This window comes from Paramormyrops kingsleyae, chromosome 17, assembly GCF_048594095.1.
Source record: "Paramormyrops kingsleyae isolate MSU_618 chromosome 17, PKINGS_0.4, whole genome shotgun sequence".
Classification (NCBI taxonomy): domain Eukaryota; kingdom Metazoa; phylum Chordata; class Actinopteri; order Osteoglossiformes; family Mormyridae; genus Paramormyrops; species Paramormyrops kingsleyae.
This window is the reverse complement of record NC_132813.1, coordinates 10,088,208-10,115,402: the sequence shown is the minus strand read 5'-3', so window position 1 is coordinate 10,115,402 and position 27,195 is coordinate 10,088,208. Positions and strand designations below refer to the sequence as shown.

The following is a 27,195-nucleotide window of genomic DNA, read 5'->3' as shown; positions in this document are numbered from 1 at the left end:
CTGCACGTTCACTGGCTGGATCAATAAATCGGTTTAGGCAACTTTTTCTCAACCCGGTCTTTGGGGACCCCCAGACAGTCCACATTTTTGCTCCCTCTCAGCTCCCTGCCAGACAGTCCACATTTTTGCTCCCTCTCAGTACACAGAGCAAGGGCAGTTCCTCTTTGGTAGATTTTGCCAAACGGGCCTTTGATGGGAGGTTTTGGGGCCCCTATAAAGTGCTGGGCCCCCAAAATCTGCCAGGGTATCCATGCCCCTCCAGTGCTCCTGGCTGCAAGCTCACTTCAGTGCTCTGTCAATACTCATGCAGATGTCCTACCACAAAACCTTACAGCAAATGGTGACTCTAACCTTTACCCTCAACGTGACAGTGCGTTATCTTTTTGCTTTATGCAAGATCATGACAGGCATCCTGTCTAGCGTAAGTGGTTTAGCAGTTATGGAAAACTGATGGGCAGAAAATGAATCAAATATCAAGGTACATTTTTACACACAGACTAGAAAAAACACCCAAAACGTATATTAAATGTTTTTTTTCTGAAATCGCAATCCATAATAATATCATCACTTGCAAATTTTCTCCCAGATCGATCCATAATCTTAAGAAGTTAAAAATAAAGTATCGATTACAATAAGAAGCCTGGATATTCCTCTTTCGCCACACCGCCAGACAGGACTGCCTGTTTGTCCGGTGGCCATAAAACAAGGGCTGGAATCGAGGGCTCCCTCTTTACGCCGACAAAAGAGACATTCAGCTGAGTTTTTGCGGGGTGGTCTCAAAGATGACTAAACACCCCCCCTCCCCCCCAACAGGAGTGTGAATGAAGACGCGCGGTAAACAGCTCAGAGAGAAGGAAGCGATGCTTGAATCCCTTTAACTCAGTTTTGAAACATGAAAAGGAGGAATGCCAAGACAATGGAGACCAAAAGGGTATTTGGAGATGGGTGGTTGGGGGGGGGGGGGTTGCTTGGGGGTTTGGCATGGATTAAAGTAACAAATCACAGATGGCGATCGCGTCTTGCTTTTTCACCGGCTCCACAAATAAATTAACAGAAGCGACTGGCGGGACCCTTTTGTCTTGGCGTGTGTCTGTCAAATACGCGCGTGTGTCGCGAACAATGGCAGGCGCACAAAAGCCCACCCCCCCACCCCACCCCGCACACCACCAGTGTGAATGGAAGGGCACGTGCAACTTGTCATGCCCCAAACAATAGAAGGGAAGGGTTTTTTTTGTGTGTGTGTGTGTGGGGGGGGGGGGGGGCAGCAGCCGGCCGCCGGGCGGCCCACCACCAGGCCCCCCTCGCACTGCCCTAAGCCCCCCTCCGCAGGTCTCGTACCCTCGGTTCTCCTTTGAGGAGGCCCGTCTCTGTGAGCAGATTGTCGGTGTTTAGCCACGCTTTGCTGTGACTGATCAGCCTATTGGGGCAGGCCTGCCTCTACGGGTGGGGCAAAGTCAAACTTCGGAACAGCTGGGACGGGTTGCGGGGGGGACGACGCTGGAAGAGAGCGGGGAAATATGGCGGCCGGGCGAACCTTGCAGGGGCACCAGACAGGGCTCTTTTGTGGCGGCAGCTGGCTGAAGAGTAGTTAATACCAGCTGTGTGACCCCTAACCTTCATTACCCCCCCCCCCCCCACCGCACACTCCTGACAGAAAACAACCAGCTGTAGACCGAGGGGAAGGGAGACGGGGGATTGAAAAACCGGGCTTTCACGGGACCAGCTGCCCGGGCCCGAGTTTGCGAGGGATGGCGGAGATGAGGCCGGCTATTGACTCAGGAGAGAGACCTTCTCAGCGGAGGTACACCAACTCCCACCTGTCAGCCTGTGCTAATGTGGTGTGAAAAAACAGGTGGACGGGGTAACCTGGCAAAGAGAGCCGGGGAAGGTGTTGGAATGTTCCGGAGACGCACGGCACTGGGGAACGTCTAGCGACAAAAGACGCCTCACAGGAAAAACCCCACACATGATATGCATGCTACCCAAAAATCTTGACAAAAAGTAAAAGTTGGCTGCAGAAAGCACCAAAATGTTCTTCAAAATCTCCCAACAGCTCCCTACTCGCCTTAAAAAGTGAGACCGAAAAAACAGGCGCAGCAGGGATCGGCCCAGACGTATTAGAGGCACGCGACACACGGAACAAAACAAGGAGAAAGAGCAGGCCGGACGAGCCGAACACATCCATCAGCCTGTCATTACTATCAAACATCTCTGAAGGAGACTTAGATTAAGGAAAGAGCGCAAAAATAACTGGTTGGGCCACAGATCACATGTGCTGTCTGACGGCTTGGCGGAGTCTTCGAAGGCTTTGGTGAAGCACTTTGCTCACCGCATGCTGTGCTGGTGACACTGGCGCTGACTTCACACAACCAAATCTCTCACGAGGAGAGGACACAATCCACAGAGAATCGAAATTCAGACGGGGAGGGGGGAGGTTTCTCAGGCTATTTAAGTTCATACTCTAAAAGAAAGTTGGATAGTTCTACAGCAGAAGTAATTCCGTTACTAAGGCAAGATGCATTTCACGAACGGAGCAACACATTACGCACTATAATATGACAGCTGGTACACAACAGCAGAGAACTGATGGTATTTCAAGCAAAGCAAGGCGGCTCTTTTCAAACTGTAGCCAGATGGTGCTGCATTACTGCAGAACTAGCTAGTTAGTCAGTGATTCTTTTCGCTGTTTGTAGACTATCGATATTTTTCGCCACCAATTTGTCAATATATTCAAATGTGAGGATTACATCTAAATACACCTTGTCAAGGCAATACACTGTCAAATAATGTTACTTCCTTATCACTCAAAGATACAGGGTTCATTTGGATATTCACAGCCTGTTTACCTTGTTTAATGTCACTTTTAATCAGGATTCAGGCCACGACTGCGTCCCTGTACATTTTTTTCTGCGTCAGCGTCTTCCAGTATAAGGCAGCTGTGTGACATTCAGAGACAGTTTTCCGCTGCTGTTTCCATCTGCTTGGCCGTCTTCCCAGCTAATGTCATTAGCGACGCCCTGCACAGTGCCGTCTTCGTCTCGTTCATGCAAGCAGCCTGGGCCTAAGGAATCAGGCTTTGCCGGCTGTTTGCATCCCAAAGTATCCCAGTCTCTACCCGCTCCCCTGATTCCATTACAATGTTGATCTTTTTTCCTAAGGCTGGAGGGAGGGGTCTCGAAAGTGCACAGCAAACCAGGACCAGACATCCCGTGACTGCATTCCTGCTCTGAAAAACATTGTATCAGACATACAGGCAGGCGGGCAGGCCTGCTCTGAAAAACATTGTATCAGACATACAGGCAGGCGGGCAGGCCTGCTCTGAAAAACATTGTATCAGACATACAGGCAGGCGGGCAGGCCTGCTCTGAAAAACATTGTATCAGACATACAGGCAGGCGGGCAGGCCTGCTCTGAAAAACATTGTATCAGACATAGAAGCGGGCAGGCCTGCTCTGAGCGCGAGTGGAACGGAGTCACTCACAAGTCACACTGAAATGTCAGAAACGGATCGAGCTGAGTACAATGTCAGAAACGGATCGGCTGTATAGCATTACATAATGAGGAAGAGCAGTAAAAACTCAGGGCTGTAAAGCATTGTTACAAAGGGGGGACACACAAACTCAGACACAGCGCAGGGTCCAGCACAGACGGGACTTCAGGAACACGCTCACACAAACACACGTGCAAAGACAATTCAGACAGACCAAGAGAAACAGGAACGAACTGCAAGAATCCCTCACTGGGAAAATGATGAAGAACAACAGCAACTTTAATAGTCCAACTTTGCTTTCGGCTACTGGAAATATTAACCCCTGAAGACCAACATCAGTAACAAAATCCGCTAAAAACAAGCACGAGTTTATCTGATGAGGCTTAAAGTGTTTCAGGGTAGACTCTGTCTTCCATTTCAAAACAGCGTGTGAAGCTGTTGCCAACTGAATAAGCAAGTATCCCACCGCCTAGCAGATATTTGTCTAGAGAAGTGATTTTCAAATTTCACTTTTTTCATTTATATTAGCCTCATATTGTTAGATATTGCAAGAAGTGGGGAATGAGGTGATCAACAGTCATCTTAAGGGCGTGGCCTAGGTTATTTACCTCGATATCTTCCACCTGCCTGTCATTCTTGACAAAATGCACACATTTCAGAGTCCAGAGCCAGTCCCAAACCCTGAATCCACTCCATCATCTGTTTTGCTTTCTCTCTCTGAGGGACAAGTCTGTTTACATTTTACTTTTGTTTTTTTTTGTTTTTTTCTCGGTCACTGGGTTTCTGTGTTGTGTTGATCCCATCCTGTCTACTTCCTGTAACTCCCCAAAAAGGGTAGCCCCCCATTTCCAATAAGCCGGGCCTCCCCAGGCCAATCATGCGGCAGCGATCACCCCCCCCGAGCGAATCTCACAGATGTGTTATTAGATGTCGTACATTCGATAGTACCTATCGTTGCTCAAGGCCACGAGGCCAGAAGTGCATCCCTTAGTCATTACAGCAAATGTTATAAAGCTGATGAACACAATGAACACAAAGAACAATATCAGCATGGATCAGATGATCCATCCATACAAGTGAAACCCTATAGGCTACAGGAGTGAGCTCACAGTATACAGTGTGGGTGGGGGGAGGGGGGTCATTCTCTTTGCACTCTCTTCTCCTCTTCCCCTCCCTTGCTGACACAAGAGAAGACCTATGGGGGTTGGGAAGAGGGCTGGGGGGGGTAGGGGGGGCAAGCTGCCCCGGATTTGACAGCCAGTGTCTAGTCAGACTAGTCCCTGTGTGTGTGTGGGGTGGGGGGGGGGGGGGGGAGCTCAAAGCAGACGGGGAAGACAAGGCCAGAAGAGTCTCCGGGAACAGCTCTGTCATGCCCCCCCCCCCCCCCCCATGCCCTATCCTGAGCTCTATTCCGAAAAACCCAGTATTTTCTTGGCTTTCACCTTTCTCTAACCCACAAACAATCAAGGAAACATGAACTTGGAATTAAAGCAAGGCTCTCCTAGGAAAAGCGGCACCGGGGCCTGGATTCTCCTCTGGGGCACCTTGAGAACCATGGAAAAGCGGCAACCGGGCCTGGATTCTCCTCTGGGGCACCTTGAGAACCATGGAAAAGCGGCACCCGGGCCTGGATTCTCCTCTGGGGCACCTTGAGAACCATGGAAAAGCGGCACCCGGGCCTGGATTCTCCTCTGGGGCACCTTGAGAACCATGGAAAAGCGGCACCCGGGCCTGGATTCTCCTCTGGGGCACCTTGAGAACCATGGAAAAGCGGTACAGGGGCTTACTAGTAACACCCGTGCGCGAGGATGAGCTGACAAAATGACACAGGAAATAAAAGCAGAGGACGAATGGGGCAATGTTTGCAGAAGCGGAGCCAAGAATGAGCGGACAAGTGGCCCACTCACACTCCGGAAGATTCCACCATTCTAGTACACAGCGATTGGAATAATACCAACTCACCATGCGTACCTCTGGCCTTCCTCATCATACAGCTCATTAAAGAGCCACTGAAAAGCAAAAAGAGGAATAAAAGATTCCCAAGGTTAACCGCTCTCAACTTGACAAGACAAATGCTGTGGGCACAGAGTCGACGGCGGGAATAAAATATTGCATATCGAGAACACGCTTTTCTGGCATTTTGAACAAGCTGCTGAAGCACTCTTTTCATCACCCTTGCCGTCCTGGACAGTGTGAGGAAAAGGGTTCAAGAAGAAGCACTCTGTCTTAAGCTGGACCCAAAATCTCATGCCCAAGTTTTCATTAACTCTCCACTCCCCAGCTAAAATCTTGCTGTCCCTTTGCTCTGCCCCCTGGGATCTTGGACGGAAGGCAACATATTGACAGAAACAGAGGATGAGGAAAGACTCAGGGGGTGGTAGCTGGGGGTGCGATGGCTAATAGGCAAATGGATTGATTCACTAGAGTAGAGAGCCAGAATGATAATCGATTTGGGACAAAGGAACAGGAGACATGCAGACGGATGTAGAAGCAGGAGGCTTTAATGTTGGCTACCCTCAGACACCCCCTGTTCTTTCTCTCTCTCTCGGCTTCCAGTTCCAAGTGTCACCAGTTTGCTATCCCTGAATTCCCTCTATATTTTCCAAGGCCACCAGCAAGGGCACCAGGAACATTCCTGCCTGTATTGCCCCCTCCCCCAACGAATCAGCAGATCACCTTCTATTGCAACTCTGCTGCTTCCATCAGTCTATATTATAAACATTCCAACACTCAGTATGTTTACATGAACACTAAGAAAATCGAATTATTGTGTTAGTCTGACTAAAACCGGACTTTTAAAGTACACGTAAATATGTTAGTCTGGCTGAATTCTTACTAAATCGAATAATCAGACTAAGACAACAGATAATAACAGATAATGCAATCAGGAGTCAATTTACTCCTGCATGTATACATTCAATCGGACTGCAATTGGCCTAGGCGCTCGGTGCATGCTCCATGCCCCCCCCCCCCCCCCCAAGCAGAAGCTTGGAGCATAGCAGAGGATGTACGAGAAGGGTCCAGCTGCAGACGCCTGTAGATTGGAGCTCCGCCGGAAATACGTGACCTCAACTCTGTGTTACAGCGAATAAACCCTAACCTTAACCTTAACCCTAACCCTAACCCTAACCCTAACCGGAGCTCCACTTTACATCCTTAAAGATCACGTGTTTCCTGTGCAGGTGACGTATTTCGCTTGGAGCTCCACTCTACAGGCGTCTGCAGCTAGACCCTCTTGGGACGTACAAGCACATATGAAATGTACAGCGCTGTAAAGCTGTCCAATTCACTGCTTTTCCACCACACCAGGTACCATAGTTTTGCGACTTCAAGAAGGTACCAAAAGCACGGTACTGCAAGGCGTTGGTAAAAACTGGTACCGGCACGTTTTGATGAATGATATCACAACGCGAGGCAGGGTATTTTTTACTGAATTTGAGAAGTGGTTGTAGTAGGACTGGATCACATGTGATATTTAATACCCACATAGCATGTTAAGTACACGCAATTCTTAAATTGCTAGTCCACTACATTATGATCAGGCTTTTTCTTACCTTCAATTTGGTACGGATACTATAGCACAGCGAGAGTGTAAGTCTCACTGAAACATTTTTACTCTGTCACAGGAAAAATTTTTTTTTCAATTTTAATAGTTATTCATTTTCAAGATTATCTAGTATATGTTTAAAAATAAGTTTAAAGTTTTACCTCTGCTGCTTTTGCATGAGCACTGCATGCGTTCTCCGAGACAGTCATAAATCTTCATTCTTACTGTTTAAATCACTTCTAGATGGGTTCGTGAAAACCTCCTTTTTTTGTTTCACAATACCCCAATATAAATAGAGGAATGAAAACGTTCAAAGTGTCCAGTTTTCCGGATGCTGTCAGAATGTTATCCTACTACTACAACTAAGACTAATAATATAAAAATAAACACAAGGCATGACAGAGCACCAGGTAACCGTGTTGCTTTAAACCATCGAGGCTGGACAGCACGTTTGCAGTACAAATATAGCACTTTTATAAAATTCTATTTTATTATAAAATAAATATATACAATATTTTTCAACATTGTGTTGAAGGGATGTTCATTTAATATTTTTATCATACTGACATTGACAGAACTTTTATTAAAATGTAAAAACGTGGAAACAGCGTTCCATTAATGTTACAATAAGAACGTTCTCTACCAACTTTGAGAATATCTTCAGGTAACATGGGCTAAAATTCTGGGAACATTCCCTGTTAGCTGGGTCTACAGCTTACAGTTTTACGTTTTAACCATTTTTAAGGCTGATTTTTTTTACTGCAGAAATTCAGGTCAAGCACCTCTGGCAGATGTTCTGCTGGGACTCAAACCAGAAACATTCTGCTTACCGGACAGTGCTCTTAAACACAGTCTTGGTTCAGCAACTAATATAACATGTATATATAAATGGTTATATAGCCCCCCACCCCCATAAACACCTTAGGAAAGAGAAAGTTCCTGAGCTACTGACAAGGTCACACTGGCGTATCTAACAGAGATACTTCGAATTGGATGGGAGGCATTGTTGCTGCAAGACTTACTAACATTTTTATGGGACCCTATACCTTTTTTTAGAACTCTGATGGCAACCAACACAGCATACTGTCTCATTTCATCTACCACAAACTTATTTTCCTGTAATCTCAGAACAGACACATTAACTGTTAACGGCTCAAAAGATGGTATGGATTATTTAGGAGACAAGTGCGAAGGAGTCGATGACAATTTGACGCACGTCACCTCACTTTCACTTCACCGGGCACCGATCACCAGAAGAGGCAGGATTTCTCACTGAAATCAGCAGACAGGGGGAGACAGAAGGATACAGATGTTTGGGTCTTTCCACTTAATGAAGAGCAAGACAGGCACCAGAAGGGACTCCTTCTGAATCCCCCGCTGAACTGTTGGCTCCAGAGAGGTAGCAATTCTGCTGTTTCTCAAGTAACAGATGCACAATGCTGACTGATACCTACTGTCCTCCTCAGAACCTAAACAGATCAGAAGAGATCTGAGTTGAGCCAACACCAGCCTGGAGAGGGATCACTTAGGAACCTCAAATCCACAGTCAAGTCACTGACTTTCTGGCACAGCTCTTGCTGAAGCCTGGGTGTGCCTTTATCAGCATCCCATGTCCCCCCCACCCCCCCCACTACCACCACAGGGGCGATGGGAACTGGGTTGAGGCCAAAGAAAATGCTCCTTGGCTTGCAGTGTTTGTACCATAAGGCCGCCTGACACCCCTTCTGTGATCCGCGGATCACACATCTTAAAAGGGATGCCAAGTTCCATCGCAGAAAGGTCTGGATATCTGCGCGAAGCAGGGTGTTCCTGTATCTTAAAGGGCAAGGGGGCTAGACACTGCCATTTGGCCATATAAGTGACAGGCGACACAGCAGGAGAGAAATGTATAATTCTGTGGCCCTGAATGGAGTAAATGGTTAGAAGATAGATGGATGGATGGATGGATGGATGGATGGATGGATGGATGCCTCTCTGGTGACAGGAAGATTCACATAGCCTATAAATCAAAAAAACAAAAAAAACAAAAAATCTTATAAATGAGTATTTCTGGGATCAAATTGCTCCACTAAGATGTTTCCTCAGCTACTGATCAAATCCTCATCATTAAACATGGATGTGGGCCACACTGGTTACAAGCCATATATGAGCCATTTGGGCAGTGGTGGCTTGATGGTTAAGGAAGCGCACTTGTAATTGAAAGATTGCAGGTTCGAATCCCTGACCAACAAAGCACCACTGAGGTACCCTGAGCAAGGTACCACCCCCAAGCACTGCTCCCCGGGCGCTGAATTAGCTGCCCCCTGCTATGTCACAAAAAAGTCACATATGGGTTAAATGCAGAGGACACATTTCATTGTTGCGCGCTGTGGTGTGTTGACAATGACCACTGATCACCAAATTCTAAATTCTAAATTCAAGGTACTGGACGCCCATTTTTTGGTGGCCCTGCATCCATTAAATGACGACGTGGTGCAGAACAGCCCCAGAATCAGAAGAACAAGGCCTGCGAATGTGTGAAAAGCAGCAAAATCATGGAAAACTGGGTTGTGCTCTCCCGCTGCGAGTGCTGGGACGGCTCAGTGTCTCAATGCACTGCAGCTGCCAGACATCGAACACCTTTGCCAAAGATGTTTCCTGTGAATCTGACAGCGTTTGAACAGCAAAGGAACTTCCAAGGGCCAGTTGAGATTTGGGAGGAATTGGGCTCTGGCTTAGGTATAAACTTACTCCTTTCAATAATTTGTGTGCAGTGTACCCTCACAAAAAGCACCACCGGGGACAAGTGCCAATTAATGTGGTTCCTCTGAAGAAAATGCCACTCTAGCTAACATAAATCTAAATAAAATACCCACAGTTCCCACACAGTGTCATACATACTTTTCGTTTGGCTTTTATATTTTACTTTTCAGATGTTGGTTCTGAACATGAATAAAAGTAAAGAGGAAAACGGAAACTGTAATGAAAAATACATCTAGCCGGGTAGCTTATTCTAAGAAGTATATTAATATTTTTTTATGAATTTTTTTAAATTCTATCTAATTGGTCACCAAGGGTCAATATGGCTTGACGCCATCCAATAAGGATAATTACACAATAGTTGGGTAAATAGAAAAAACATACTTTTTAAAGTCTTTTAACCTAAAGGAACCAGCTAGATCTTCTTTATAACCAACAGATGTGAGCACGACAACCGGACAGAAAACACAAAACATCAGGCCTTCTCTCATATTAAAAACAAAACTGAATCACTTTTTGAACTGACGAAAAAACTGAAAATAGAGATGTGGAATACATACAACATGGAAGTTGCACCCCTGTAGAAATTAATTAGAACATAAAGTTAAAAACTGCTGGAGCTGGCAGGAAATTGACAGGAGTGACAGTGTTACAGGGGCAATATGGTACCCAAACCGGATGGAAAAACTAGAAGATCTCCACTGAAACGACAGAAATACTCCAGATGAAAGTCGTCACACATGAGAACACCCTCAGAAGCTGGAGACCTCTGGACTGGAACTGCAGAAATCCCAACCACAGCCTTCCCATCAGTCACTGGACTGACAAAAAAATGATCCCTCTTACAAAAACAAAACTTAAAGGGACGGTCCCATTACTAAGGAACTCAACATTTGAAAGCTAGAATGTCAATGTCAGCCTATGGAACATTTATTGCCCGATGAGCAAGAACTCTAGAGGGTCCCAATGTAACAGAGCTACCGCAGGCAATGTCACGACGATTCACATGGGAGCACAGGCCTCCACAAACCCTCTGACCAATAACATGAGGACTTAGGCAATCTAGAGGCCCTCATTGGCAGGGCCAGGCAGAGGCGGGGCTAGGCCCCCTGAAGTCAATCAGCCTTTACCCATAGAGATGCTGCCTTATCCATCATCAGCTATGAATTTTTGCTGATATGCTAAACGTGCGAGTACCTAGTGCTACATGCTAAATGGAACATCTGTAGATCAAGGTGAACAGAAGTGAAATCAAGACAAGCACACCAAAAAACAGACAGCAGTAACAGAATATTATACAGGTAATATTATACCCAGGTTTTTGAAAACATCAATAAGATAGACACCCAAGCACATGAGCATTAAAGATATTTGTAATGCAGGCAAACATCGGACCAGAGGTGGATTTGACCATCACGTAAGGTAGGCAACTGCCTGGGGCTCCTGAAATAGGACAAGCAGTTACAGAAAATGGATGGATGGATGGATGGATGGACAGACGGACGGATGTTTTCATTCTAATGTATGCTTGACAAAACATTATATTCAATACGTTACGAGATGACTTAGGATAGGATAGGATAGGATAGGATAGGACTTCATTGATCCCACAGTGGGGAAATTTGTGCGTTACCACAGCTCTAGACAGATAGCCTGAAAGAGTACAAGAGTAATACAAGAATAAGAATACAAGAGAAAAAATAAATTAAAAATAAAATAAGATAAAACACTAAATACAGCAGTAGTGCCTATGTACACCCATACACAGTATGTAATATATGGATAGTGGGTTGTGGGAAAAAGTGCAAGTAATAATAAATAACAACTATTTCACTACTACAGCTGCATTTACCTCTATAACTGCAGCTGTAGTAGTGAAATAGTTGTTATTTATTATTACTTGCACTTTATTTTACATGTCCATAAGCTAGAAGTCAGAGCATAAAAACCATTTTCAAAGACAGCGTAGAACCTAGAATAAATTAAACAAAACGAAATGTAGTCGCACTAGCGGGCGAAGAAATACAGAAAGGAAAGCAAGAAATATGTCGGAAAGTAACAGAATTGCGGTGGATGAAGCAGCCAGTGCTGCTATTGCTCTCCACAGCTGGCCTCTTTAACACGCTCCGCATGCGGTAACGTTGTCATCGCTGATGATGGAAACACCACTGTCTCTCTTGATGATTACAGCACCAGCGCCCCATACACGTCTTCGCCTTGGGCCCCCGAATCACTAAGTCCACCCCTGGGTTGGACTATGCAAAGAAAATTGGTGTAAGGGTTGTGAAATAGTCTCTGTGCTTGAGAGGACGATTTGCAAACAGACCTTCCAAGGGCCAAGTGAGTCCTACTGTGTTTTCACAGCACAACATGCAAATGATATTAGTTGCAGGACATTACAGAAATTGTTTAAGTTGAGGAAGTTCCTGGATGATCCATGCAAGCGATGCAGAGTTGGTCCCACGCACTTGCTTATAAATCCAATCACTTTGCTGTCTAGAAACCGGCTGGAGCAAATGCATGTGCTACTTTCTGAAGTGAAGTGTCAGTAGCAGTTAGCGAACTGTTGCCTGCTTTTTAACCATTCCTCCTTCATCTCCTCAGATAAACACCACCACCCCCAAGCCCCGCCTCTTCCCCTGGGGCGTGCTCGGTCAAAGCCAGGTTACATCGCCACATCTGTGCAACAGCTGGAGCAGGACACGCCACAACAACACATGAGAATGGGGGGGGGGTTTACAGGTTTGTTGATAAGATCTGATGTGAAAATATTGACCAAAGAACATGCAAATATATTTCCAAATTTACGACAAAAGAACCAAGTGTTGCAACCAAAAACAAGGATCGGGTTCAAAAATGTTCTTCTACCAAACAGCCAATGGATGTTACAGGGTTTCCAACATGTGACCCCTTACTCTCATGATGTTTACGGGAAAGACGCAGCATTGCGGATAAACACACAAGCTGACCCCGACTTTTTTGGCTCTCTGGAATTTTTACACAGCTGGTTAGCAATTACAATACCATGAGAAGGGTTCAATGCAAGCTGAATCACATCTACTAAACAGGAAGGAGGAACAAAAGCATTGCCGTGGAAGGTCACCCAAAAAGCTGGTGAATTCTTCCCAGAAAAATGAGTCTGTGGTTTGCCTTATAATTTAGGGTTATGTTGATCTCCATAGGTATTTGGGCGTAATTAAACAGTCACAGCGCTGAGGCTTCCACTGCGTCACCTTGTTACCAAACTCAACGGGTTAGCCCTAATGAGTGAAACTGAATGCACATCTGCCAATTAACAAACCCCCCCCCCCCCAAAACTACCCCAATTTGCTGCTACAATGGGACCAGCCTTTAACCGAACGACAATGCTTAAGAGAGACAGCAGTTTCCTTTGCCAAATGACGCTAATAACAAGGAGGAAACATCAAAATTAGGTCAGCATATGCCTCGGCGGGTTAGAACTCTGTGCCTGCGGTCAGAAGGTCGTTGGTTCAAATCCCAAGGTTGGCAGAGTGATGTCACCGCTGGGCCCCTGATCAAGGCCCCAATTGCTCCAGGGACCGTCTCACCCTGCTTCTTCAATTCTATGTCGCTTTGGATACAAGCGTCCACTAAATAAAGAAAACGTAAATAACAGCAAACAGCAACGTCCGTGAAAAATCCGCAGCACCAAGGAATGACTCCCGGTGCGTGTGGAGGAGCTGCTTTCTCCACGCCTCCGCCGGAGACCTCCGATTTGTCTCCGTCACACCGGCACAAAGCGGGGGAACGCGGCCCCGGAGCCAGGCTCCTAATGTGATTAACAGCAGCCCCCAGCGGAGAGCACCATCTCCCGTTTTAATCACAGTGCTCCAAATTAGACAGTGGAGGAACGGGAAGCGCAGGGAGGAGAGGACTCCCCACAAACATGCCGTGCCGGGACGTCTTAGTCAGGGGAGGAGAGCTTCACCCCAGCTCCTTACTCCCCCAGTGCACAGAGAATCAGACCCTCCGGAACGCCAAACATTACCCCCGCACGCACACCCCTCCCTGCTCTGCCACAGCGGCCCCCTCCCTAAAGGAGCAAGATGAAAGATATGGTGCCTGCAGGCAACTCGCACCCAAGGGACAGAAGGGGGGTCTCCAAGCAGGTCCCCCCCCCCAGTGATTTTTACATACATTAATGATAAATCACCATCCAACAGTTCTCAGTCAACAGGAAGTGTGAGTCCAGATGAAATAAACGCTGTGGCATCCAGGTTGTACCTCGCCGCCTCCTGCTCAATGAATCCTAGGATTGGCTCCAACATCATGTGACCCTACACTGGTTACAGAGGATGGAAAGATGGATAGATGCATTAAATGTAGCTAAGGTAATATAATATTAAATCATGTTTGCTAACATGCACACGCACCCTACCGCACCACTGCCAGATGTTTAGCTGAAGAGAGAGAGAAAAAATATTAATGCCACCGCTAGCAGAATTTCGTAGGAGAAAATTCTCAACGTCGCTGCTCCTCAGCGGGAAAAACCCAGTGACGGACTAGTCAGCATCTGCACTAATTTTTATGTTTCTGGCAGAACTGCTACGCTATATCCCTGAGTAACCCGGGATCGGTGAATAAGCACTCACTCTTACCCTCACTGTGACAGGCACACACATGCCTGGAAGTCCAGGCACACACAGGGAGACAAAGCAGTGTAATAGGTGAAGGGCCTAACAAAATGTGTATATCTCCATGTAAACCAAAGCCTCGTCTAAAATTTGCACCACAAGCTGTAGATGTTCCTGTTGCACTACATGTTGTGTGTTTGCACTGTGACATGCGATCATGTCTCACCCTGTACTCCATACTTGGATGAGATGACGGTAAAGAAATCTTGACTCGACTCCACTCTACCTGCTGTCCTCGATATCGTTCGCTTCCCCCGCTCTCCGCCACGCACCTCCCTCTCTCTCTCTCTCTCTCTCTCTCACTAAGGCGACAGCCTTCCTCACGAGGGCCTCAAGTTCAGCAGTGACGAACGAGGAGCGACGGTCGAGAGCCGGTCTGAGCCGACGGGGGGGGCCTGGGTCAGAGCGGGGAGTCGCAGGCTAATCCGTTTAGCTCCGTCGTCTTCATCCGGCCGGAGGAAGTCAGACGGACTGAATGCAAAACTCACACTGCAGCATGAAGACGAGACAATCTGCACCCTCCCGCCCTTCATTCCCAGGCGGTCGCACCAGGAAACACAAACGTAGCTCCTGCTAATCTCGAGAAGCTAAGACATTGGACAAAACAGAAAGACAGAGACAGAACACAAGAACGTGTCTCCTAATTTACCAGAAGATCTAGAGATCGCTAAACTAGTGATAAGTTACTGGTACTTTATGTGCATATAAAGGCCTCTAGTAATAAATATCAACTATGTGGGCTGTGTAATGCTGTACAGCTTCAGCTTCATTTAACATGCTTCCTAATTTTCTTGTCCTGGAGTATTTTCCAGCCTCCATTTACTGGATTACAGCTGATTCGAGACAGATTTCAGGTTTCTAACAAACAAGTACTAAATTCTTAAGACCAAGGACTACAAGCAAGAGACCCTAACCCAGAAATATTCAGCTGTAATTGGGGGGTGAGTGGCGTGTATTGGGACAAATTGTTCCTATTTTCCTTTTGGCGAAGAGGCCATCCATCGCTCTCTCTTCAGCCTGTGATTAATTAGGGGGCCATAAATAGAGTTACAGTGGGTTACTCCAGGACACACAAGACCACTGAGTCCAGTCTTTACGTCACATGACCATTCCGGAAGACCCCAATAAGAATACCAAAATATCCTAATGCACTTTAGGTTTCGCCTCACATCCATCCACCGCAATAAATGCAACCTCTATTCAATTATATCATGCCCAATTAGACCACCTATTTCTTTCATACGTATCAGATATTCCCATTCTAATAATCACAAAGACGGCATCCGGCTTCTCAGGGGCAGGCCAGGCTCCAGCTGATGACATGACCTTTGACCCCTCCTTTGTGCCCCCAGCTGCTCGGCCCCACGGCGCATCCGTCTGCTGCGTGTCGGCAAACAAAAAAAAAAAGGGGGGGGACCCCCCCGATTCTGAGCCTTGCTGTCGGAGAGGAATTGGAAGGGACCCCCGACGGAGAATTTGCCAGAGACTCTGGACGCGGCACGGTAGTCTAGCAGAGTGGAGGGAATGCTCAGAGGCCTGCCGCTGACGTCCAGGCTCCCAAACTGCCGTAAATTATTTACAAAGTCACAGGCACAGGTTGGGGTTTATAAAGCCCGACCCAAATTGCTCATTTGCGTCATTTTCCCCACATTATCGAGGCATGCCAGAATGATCCATGAGCCCTTTCCCCCATGTCACACCTGCAGCCAGCTGTAGCAGCTCTGCTGCTGCACTCCACCACTGGGTAAACACAGGCCCCTGCCCTTAGTATTACCAGCTTCTAAAACCTAATTTATCTCTGTCTTGCTGGACATATATATTCGATGGGATAAAAAGTTATCAATGAATACTGTGCACAGTTCATTATGCTTGCATATATAAAGTTGTTTTTTTGTGCATTTTCTTGCGATGACTGCCTGTAAAATACAATATAGTTTATTCATGAATTCACTGATGAAAATTGTTTTGTTTTTTTTTTTGCATATGTACTATTTATAAACACAGGCAAAGTGGTCTAGCATTTTCTTTCCAATTCACACATTTTTTCAGTCTATGACTTGCAAATTTCCATTTATCATTAAGGTGCTTATTATGTCGCGCTTATGCTGAGGTAGCCCTATGAACTCTGTTGTGGGTCTAAATATTAATGCAGATTTGAAGGGATAATAACAGTTCTCTTACTTTTTATGCAAAACAGTACATTTTCCCATTAAAAAAGAACTTCCATTGCACTGTGTGTGTGCTCTGTGACCAAGACTACCACAGCATGACCAAGACACTGATCATCAGATCAGGATCGATCCTGGCTGCGTCGCCAAAAGAGGTTTAACGAGACCAACCAGATCCCTCTCTAACCCAGTTCCACCTTGTAGCCACTCAACAAAAAAGTGATTCCTTTGTATAGTCACTCTTAAAAAAACACATTACAGGTGAACTATATCAACAATACTGGGCACCTTCAATCGTCACAAAAGATATATGGTTTAAATGACCTACATTTGCTCCAATCACAGGAAACCACCACATTAAAGGCTCTAACAAACACTCAAAGCAAACTTCACAATGACCCCTTAAGCACCTGATAATGCTACATTAAGAGAACAAGACCCACGGACGAGAATCAGTCGGCCACCTGTGTCGGTACCGAGAGGGTGATTAGTCTGAAAACCTGTGTGTGTCAACACACCAGTCTAACTATCCAGACACCAAACAAGAAAGTAATATCCAAGCCATACAACAACCCACACATGCCAATGCAAAGCACACATTTGCTGTCCAATCCCATATCACCAACCGCATGGGCGAACACTTATGTCCCTTGTTTGCTCATTCAGATAGCGGCAGCCACTGTTGTCATCAATCAAATACAAACATTACCACATCATTCCCACAACAGAATTCAGAAAGTCACAAATGGGTTGGGCCCACAGCCAGGCGCAAACAATAGATGAGGGGGTCAAGGTTTGTGTCTTATAAAAGCAATTTGTGCCCTCCTACTGTCTCAGCGAGAGAAATCAATGCCTCAGACGTACAGCACCTGCCGCTTGATAATCACCACACGCTTGACCTATTAATGTCTGTTCCACCCCAACAGGTGGAACGGTGGTAACCTAAAGATCCAGGTCATGTAGAAATGTCTCAGAATGCGTGTTGAGTCCCAACTGTGAAGACATCCTTAATATTATTATTTTACCACAACACTACAAGAGCCTGTGTGATGATAATATGGTTTACTTCCATGGCTAGTACTTTTCTAGGTTTTTTTAAACAGATTTTCTTTAATATTTCCAGTTGGCTTCTCGGTCATCCCCGAAACTCAATTTTTGCGCTGAGTTTTCTTAACTAGGGGTTTCCCGACTACAGCTTCAGAATTAGAGTAAAGTCTTCAGCTGGGTCTGCTTATTGTTAGTGGCGGCACTACATTAAAGTGAAATCCGGCCTGGCCTGGAGCTGCTCGCAAACGACTGCGGGAGATTACGCTAAAGGCAGTTTTCATCTTGCAAAAGAGAGAAAGTAAGCGGCAGTGTCTCACTTAAGCACCGCATCAAGAGTAGACTGCTTCCATAGGAAGCGCGCTACATACTCACCACTAACACGCCGCAAAGTCTCCATGTGACATTTCTGCATCTGAATTCCCATATCAGCATCTCGATCATGTCTAATTGGAGCAAAAATCGGGAAACAGGATTTGCAGTGTGGTACTGCACTTACCAGTTAAAACTCAAACCCCGGATAAAGGGATACACTTCTACAGTACGATACGGGCCAGCTGGCTTTCAGGAATATATACTTCCAGCCCTTGCTATGCTTTCCTCTCCATGTCTCTGTAATGGAAACCAGTTTCCTCGTATTCATATAGCAGTTTTGGAGCGGTTAAGGCCACATGCCTCCGGAGCGGCCGTCCCCGCACAGATGCCCCGTTGTTGGCGAAGCGCAGCGCGCATGTATCCGCCGAAGACAGCGCATTCTCCCGGGTCTCCGTCCAGCAGCGACCGAAAAAACTCGCAGATCATCTGCGGAATCTGCGGCCTCAAATCATCTATTCAATAAACCGTGACTGTAATTCATTCCCCTGGGCGAAACAGGAACCCGACTGGGGGGGGTTCCATATTACGAGAATGTCCCGACACATGTGGGTGGGGGGAGACATCTCATGTGCTTGACATTAATATTCAACGTATTGCATAAAAACCAAGCAGTTGTCGCATATCTAACGAACCAATTCAGGGCAACTGTATCGACGGCTGTCCTTGTTGCACTTCATCTGTTAAACGTATTAATTGTGTACTAAAAATAAAATCTTATGACATGGCAATTGTATAAACTATGGCAGATCCATATTATGAAATTATTCGGAAACACAACTCTATTTCTTCCTACTATTGCTTATCCTGTATGACTGCCGCGCCGTAATGGTTGGGGTGATCAGGATGGAAATAAACCAGCGCATCGTACATTTAGTTGCTTTTATCCTGCATCAGCAGGACATACTGGCTGCTTTTCATAGTGATGAGCGGAAATGGTGTTCGCTCCCATGGTACCGAGGGAGATGCGGTAAAAGAAAGAAGCCTTTATTTTCAGACCCATGCGTTTCCATTCCCCGGTGTAAACTAAATTATTGCGATTCGCTACGAGTAAAATTGGTGTTAGTGATCTAAAGAGATGGAGAGCATCAAGCTGCGGGTTCTCGGAAAAAACATCTGATGGAGGGTGAATGACTCGAGTAAGTAGGTAATGTACCTGAGTGGATGAAGTCTATTGCAGACACTAAGCGTATTAAAACACAGGGCGCGTTTTTGAAATCTACCTCCCCGCGCGTAAATAAGCACCTTCACCTCTACTGAGTACAGAATAGAAACTATTGCAATCAAATAAAAAACAGGAATAATGGTCCCCATGTCTGTACGGGCTGATAAACAGCGTGGTGGCAGTGGTTGTGTCCGTCAAAATATTGATGGGACATTTAAGAACATTTCAGCTGTTTTTATGTAAATGTTTAAAAAACACCGGTAATGTAATTTTCACAGAACACAAACGCAAACAACCAGGCGCCAGGACCCCAGTCCCGATTTCGGTGCAATCGTGTAAAACCATATTTCAATAATATTATATTCCGTTGCTGCTTTGCGTTAGAAATTGTCCTCTTCATAGACTACAGAAACAGCCCCTGAAAGCCGACAATCAGAAAATTCTGCAATGATCGATACATCCATAGCTAAAGCAATTACAAAGCACATGTTATTAATACAAGTGCAAACAATAGTAAAACCTATTTTAACACTCACCGACAGGAACAGTGTGCTATAGTCCAGTAGCGCCTTTTGTGAAATCCAAACCAAATGTTGTTAATAAAAATATAATTTTGCTGTTTAAATTGAAAAAAAAAATAAACGAATGCAGAATCGATTGATAGTATACTGCAGGGAGAGCTTCTATGTTACCACAAACAAAAAGAAGTGGAAATAAAACGTAAAAACAAGCCGTAGGAGATGGTAAGCCAACTGGCCACTTTGCAGCAATCTTCAGTGCTTTTGTTGTTGACTAAGCAGTGGCTGGCGCACAGATTGGGCTCGCGCTGCGGCTCCACCCGCCGGCCCTGCCTTCCTCGCGACTCCATTGGCACAGGCGGCGCGAGCATGCAAATACATTTTCCCCCATTGATCTTTAATAAGAGGCAAAAAAAAAACTCAAAGTCTTTTAACCCTTTCCGACAAATACCTTTTCGGAAATGAACCGCAAATGCAAACAAGTTTTTGCACCCCAGTGTAAAATGATCTGTGCAGCATTTGTTTTTAAAAATGACAACCATAACAATAATTATATCTAATTCATTTAGATTGACTGGTAACGCTTAAGGTGAGCTAGTATTTTAGAGTTTAATATGCTTCTTCTTTCAAGAAGATTGCGGTTCTTAGAAAATAAAAGGAACATATTTAAGAGGTTTCGAATTTTCAGCGTAATATATTATTTCAGAGAAAGTGTTTCACATTATTTTTCCCATAATAATTTGAATTTTCACATGCTGTATTACTGTTTGAAAAGTAAATGCATTACAGGCGGATATCAACAAGTGATGAAGGGAAACTAATACAACGAAAAAGCTATAATTGGACCCCTAGATAAGGGCTCAATAGAAACAGTAGCCATATAAGCAGCGCCATCTTGTGTTAACGCACCACCGTGACTTAAGAGGATCAACGAGGGAATGACTTCACACGTCTCGTGAAAGTCATAGACTTACGTGTATGTTGTTCGCCCTGTACTATATGATTATGCATCAGGTAGATCCGGTTACACTGAAGGTAAATACAACAGCAGATAGGTTTTCAGCCTTGATTTCTCTAGGGAACACAGGTAGCGTCTTAACCTGGTAATGTCATCATGAGTATTCGATATCCTGGGCCTGACTGGCAGACAACATCCCATGTTCTGCTGGGCATATTATAATAATCGAAATGCTCCGTTCAGCGGGACTGGCAGAAGTGATGCTGTTGTTTCTAGTAACAATTTTCATTATGATTATTTCACAGGCTTTGGTGTCACTTTCATGCAATTGGAAGTGCAGCGGGTAACCCCGTTGCATTTGATGAGATTATAAAAAATTAAGATGATCATTAAAATGATGAGTTTCGAAAAAATATACTTATAATGCGCGAATGGCCATTCAGTTCATATTTTGTTATTGTTTGCTGTAAAAACGTTTATGTAATTAAAGGTTCAGGTAAATTTCAATGGCGTCCGGTTACGCCATTTGAAAATACTTTGAACTGTCACGACCAGCAGATGTCGTTTGACAAACGAATATATATATATATTTTTATTTTTTTTTCCCCCGTGGGATATTTAGGTATGCTGCAGAAAGAAAAAGGGACAGTCATATAATTATATACTGTGAAAAATAATTATATAAAATAATATAATTAGGTACTGTGAAAAATGACAAATTAAGTAGGTAAATTAAAGAAAATTATTCATACTTAACCAAATAATATTTAAGCAACGGTATTTAAGTAGTAAGCAGTTATTGTAGTATTAGATATTACAAGAGTTACTAAATGTAAAAATCTAACCTATTATATCGCTGTAGTTTTTATTTAATATGGGGTAGAGGACAAGTTTTGAATGTTTTATGTAAAAGAAGACAATATTGACCATGGTGATATTTCATAACACGTGACGCAGTGCGTCATGCATTCCATGGTCTGACATTTGTAAATCCTATTCAGAGTTACTATTTCCGAGATCTAAGAGAGCTGGACTTTCCCTTGATGCTATCAGGCCTTCAACTGATTTTCAGTCAATGAATAATACATCAGTCATTTGCCTCTATTTTTTGCCTACAAAATAAAGTGCTGGCTTCTTTCCCAGAGATTGTGAAAATAGACAAAGATCTTAAGTCATTCAAGAATTTCACTCACCTTTGAAACTGTAGCACTTATAGCTCCAGACAAGGACAAAAAACATTTTTTTCTCCATGGAAACCTGAAATAAATGGATCTTAATTTTTGTCCCCTTTAACTGTAATATTACCCCCACAATAAGAATTAAAAATACACAAGTTAGAAAAAAAAATAGCATTATTTGCACTTACTTTTATTTTATTTATCCATGTAATACACGTAACAGATAATTGTTGGTGCATTTGATTCTCATAAATATTCAGAACTGCTCTAACGTAATTTGTCAAAGTCAGTCGAAAATTTCCCTAATGATTCTGCAGTCCACACATTTAACAATATAATTCCTGCCTTATAATTGACAACATCTGAGCCCCAGATTTACGGATAAACATCCTGTAGACATCTGTGGAAGAAATCCAACATGGACCGCGTGTAGAGCGATCTGCCACTGATAATATACAGCCATATAATTGCCTGTATTACTCAGACAGTTGCTAAATGTCCCATCGCAATGTGTAAACCTGAATATCCATATTTAAGTAGGTCATAAATGCCTATTTTATTAATTTAAGATAAAATGGTCTTGATAACCTCTTCTGATGAATCCATTCTCTTTTTGGAAGGAAGGCTAAAGTTTCACCATGGGCCACAACAGGTAGGCGGTTACTAAAAATGGATTGATTGATAAATGCTTTGAAGTATAAGGTTTCTCCGTATGTAATTATAAGGAACGTGAACTTGACTTATTGTGAGGTTTGCATTGTTTTGAGAAACTTACCCAACTGATGATCTGAATGGGTGTTAATAGGTAAACTAAATTAATCTGTGCAGGATATTCTAGGTCCTATTAAAGATTTCTTATAGCTAATTCGAATCATGTAGATGACTGTATATGTTGTGTAGTGAGCTTGCTGTCTAAGTCGATAGCATTGTGTCTTACGTCTGCTGGGTTATAGGGTTGTTCCTCATCCCCGTCTCTGTGTGTGGCGTCTTCATGTTGTTTATGTGGGTTCTCTATACGTACTCTGGTTTCTTTCCACAATCCCGGAACATGTGATTTGTGTGAGTTGGACAGAGTAAGTAGCATAGCGTGTGCGTGTGCGTGCGCGTGTGCCCTGCCTATGACCTGTGCTCCCTGGGATAAGCCCTCAGATTACTCTCTGCTGGTCAGGGTGAGAGGACGTTCCAGGGCTTGGCCCACAAATGGTCTCGCATCGTAACAAAGTAACAGCGATGCTAAAACTGACTGTAACAAACGAACCAGGATGTCACTAAACACATTCCGGGCCTGTAAGCCCAGACCTGGTGTCGCCCGTGTTACTGGCTAAGCTGTTATAGAAAATAGATGGGCTGGCAGGTTGTGCCAGCAACTGCTCATTACAGTCTGTTCAAGGAAACAAAAAAGACTTTTAGGATCATTATTCCTGTAATAGCAACATAAGGAAGTTATTAACATTAAGACTGCAGACTTTGCCAGTTAACACTGGATATTATAAAATATGGTCTTATGGGGAGACAGTTTAGTATTGTAATATATTGTGATCCAGCTTCTTGGCAGGACGGTTGATTTTGTTTTACTTAATAGGGCCCTTGTGGACATACTGCATGTCTCTACCAATTTTTGTTCATATAAATTTCATAAATCGGAAATTAATCACTTTATTGACAAAATCTGTGGTCTGCAACCCTGCTTGTGGTGGACCAAGATGAGTGCAGGTCTTAAAAGCAATCTGATCAATTCCGCATTTTATTGAACTGAAAAATTGTTATATCAGCATGAAGACAGAACAAACACATATTATTTGCATTGTACCATTGTATTGGAACCATCTAGATCATTTTTTAAACTAAATTATGATCAACATATATCAATTTCCCAACCATCCTACAGTCCAAAAACACCAAATGATACCAGAAAAAAATACATGTATACACTTACCACCATATTGCAACTTGCAATCATTTGGCCAAAGTTGTTAAACTTTTTTTGTTTGTTTTTTGCTATTTTCAATAAAGCTCAATTGACTATTTTAAAGAGTTCTTCCTACACAGATTTCCAATGACCACATATCTCTGCACTATAAAAAACATAAAACAAGAGTCAAAATTTACATATAAGACATGTAACTTTGCAGCATGTATTAGGCAAAAGTTGGAATAGAAATAGTAATGCTTCAGTAATCCATATTATATTGCTAAGTGAGGGCAAATGAACAGCATCATCCCTGAAACAAGACATTTAATTGGATGGTTAGAAGGTCAGGCCAGAGTAGGCTGCCCATTCATCAGCTTCGACAGTCCCTGATGGGGGGAGGGGCTGGTGTGCAGCTGTAGATGCAGGAATTGGTTTGATACAGCAGGCAGTGTAAATAGCTAAGCTTCACAGTGATGCTGATCAGTGTTTCCCACTCTGATCCTCGGAGCCACAGACGGTCCACGGTTTTGCTCCCTACAAGGGAGCAAAAACATGAACTGTCTGCGGGTCCCTGAGGATCAGATTTGGAAACATCGATATAGATAATCGACTAAGGGAGCACATGTGTATTATATTTTGAACACAAATGGAGTGATTCTCAGTGGTTGAGTATGTTGTGCATTATGTATGGTTCTCATTGTGTTCTGTGAATTCCTCTACTAGCCTGATGCCGCTCCGTGTTCCCTAAATGATCATAGAACAGTTCTGTTAGATTCTTGCTTTGTTAGAAGGTGTTGTGTAGCTCCTGCTCCTATATTGCTTCCTCTTGTACCTGGGCTAAATAAATGTCATTGGCTGAAGACTTTTGCATTACACTTTTACCCAAAGCAACGTATAAGTGAGAAAACAGCGTCAGTCCATCCCTGGAGCAACTGGGGATTAAAGTCCTTGCTCAAGGGCCTGATATTGAAATAACTTTTCTAACCCAGGGATTTGAACCAGTGACCTTCTGATCACAGGCATAGTCTAACTCATGGGCCACACACCATCATTATAGTGTTTCACATCTGAGTTCCATAGTGATTAATTTTTAATGTACAATAGATAAAACAATATAATTACGAAACAAAAGAAAATAAAAGATGGGCACTGCTGGATCTGTGAAAGGTGTAGAGGTTTGTTTCAGTGTCCCGACCCATCTGGGGCCCTGCACAAAGATAAGGTGTTCTGAGCTTCTACAGCCAAGGACACATCCCAGTGTTTTTCCAGAATACTCCGTCTTTGGTTATACCTAACGATCCTGATGGCGCCATATGAGAAAGAACCAGTCAGACCATGTTTAAGGTCATCAAGTGTGGAGAACAACAGTACATGATTTAAAGGGTGAATGAGTGATTTATTATGAATATAAACCTTTGGTAAACATCATTTGAATATTATTTTAAGGTGCAGTTCTTATGAAGGGGAATGTATATTTCACTTTACAATTAATAAAATAAAATAAAGTATATTAAACACAGTCTAATATGTCCTTCCACATACTGACTTATACAGTACATGTTCCGGATGAGCCTGGAATCCCAAGTGGGAGAGAAACACTGAGGATAAGACGCAGTCCGTTACAGAGCACACACAATGCAGGCAAAATGAATTAAAAGCACCAGGTCATGTGCCTGTGTCTTTCTGCACTGTGTGAAATAACCAGCAGTAAATTATTCAATCCCCCAACCCCTGCAGGTTGATACTACTCACTCAGCCGCCTGAACACCTTAATGAGCTTTCCCAGATTTGAAAATTCTCCGGTAACACAAAGCTTTTTTAGTCTTGGCCCAGGAAAATTGCTTCATATTTTTAGTGCAAACTTAGGGCTCGCAAATTCGTCGGCCTTACATAACAAGCTATGCTAACCCAGCACACAAGGAGATATCTCACTGAGTGCCATGATTCCATTAGCTGGGTTAGCCGGTTAGCACACTTTGCTGGATTAGCTTTCCTAGCTGCACTAATTGTCACAATTTAGATTGTTCCTTCAGGTCATTACAGCATCAAAAATGCATTCTTTCCCATAATACCACTTATTTGCCTCCTCTAACCCAGCACTGCAAAGTCTACCTCATTACTGACATGCTATACGCTGATAAACGTAGCTGCAGGCCAGTCAGAGTAGCCATGATAATCCCTGTCTGTCAGCAGAAGCACCTACAACGGGTACGAAAGCATCGGAACCGGACCTTGGAGCAATGGAAGGAGGTCACCTGGTCTGAAGAATCCCTGACTGTTCCCTGCTGCATCATGTGGACAGTGTGCGTCAAGCATCTGTGGGATGCGATGGACTGACAAGTCTGATCCGCAGCTACGTAACACCTTAAACAGCAGAACTGGATGCATTGTGTTGTGACACATTTCTCCAGTGACCTTCATTAAAATTACCTGTGATTTGTGCCACAGTAGCCCTGCTGTTGATTTATACCAGACGGAACGGCCTTTGTTCACGTCTGTCATAGACGAGTTTTGGCTGCCTAACACCCTGGTTTTTTCTCCTATCTGACCACTCTCAGTTCATACTCACCACGGATGACTGTGAGCACTGCTACTCATCACAGATGACTGTGAGCACTACACAAGCCTTGCCAAGTCGGAGATGTTCCGAATCAGTTGTCTGGCCGTAACAATCTTGCCCTTATCAAAGTCACTCAGATCTTTATCCCTGGCCATTTCTTTTGCATTCATCGCATTGACTTTGACTGCCGAATGTTGGCTTACCATCTAATACCCCAGACCATGAATCTGCTATTTTTAACAACATAGTTAACGTTATTCACGTAATGTGGGGGTGGTCATAAGGTTTGGGCTCATTTATGTATGTGAATCTGGCTGATATTCATGTTGTAATATGATTCCACCTCATCTCTATAATCCAAACTAATATTGCAAATGTTTTGAATTTAGGTGGAACTGCAAGTCCTGGGTGGAATTTCGAAAAAAAATCCTAAGTGCTAAGTTCTTGTTAAAAAATCCATCTATTGACAGTTCATTCAAAATGTACAATACATTCAAAATGGTTTCTTGAGCAAGACGAAAATTTAATTTAAAAAACGTCTTTTGGATGGTCGACGAAAGTTAAAATTTGACATATTTTACTTGAAGTTCTTTTTTTTTTCATTCTTTAAAAATATTCTTAAAGCTCTAAACACATTGTTCATACATGCGTCCTCACCTCCAATCTACATTGAAGATACATAGAAATGGAATGCAAGGTAGCCAAATGGACTGACATTATGTAACATTAGACAATAGGAATGTATATTTATAATATTACAACTGCAACTGGAGCTGGACTGGAATATTATTTTACCAGTAAATAGGAATGACTGATATATCTATATGCCAATGATGCAGTAGAAAAATCCCTGCTAAAAATGCCCATATTCATAAACAAAGGGGTTTTT

General features: G+C 43.9%; 1 protein-coding gene across 1 annotated transcript in view; it reads right to left on the bottom strand.

The window, feature by feature from the left end:
- Nucleotides 1-19,960, bottom strand: part of numbl (NUMB like endocytic adaptor protein) — a 47,823-nt gene extending 27,863 nt beyond the window's left edge. Inside the window, exon 1 of the mRNA XM_023833514.2 lies at nucleotides 19,717-19,960. The gene's annotated coding sequence lies outside the window, so the exon portion shown is untranslated. The remainder of the gene's footprint in view (nucleotides 1-19,716) is intronic.
- Between the last annotated feature and the right edge of the window lie 7,235 nt (nucleotides 19,961-27,195).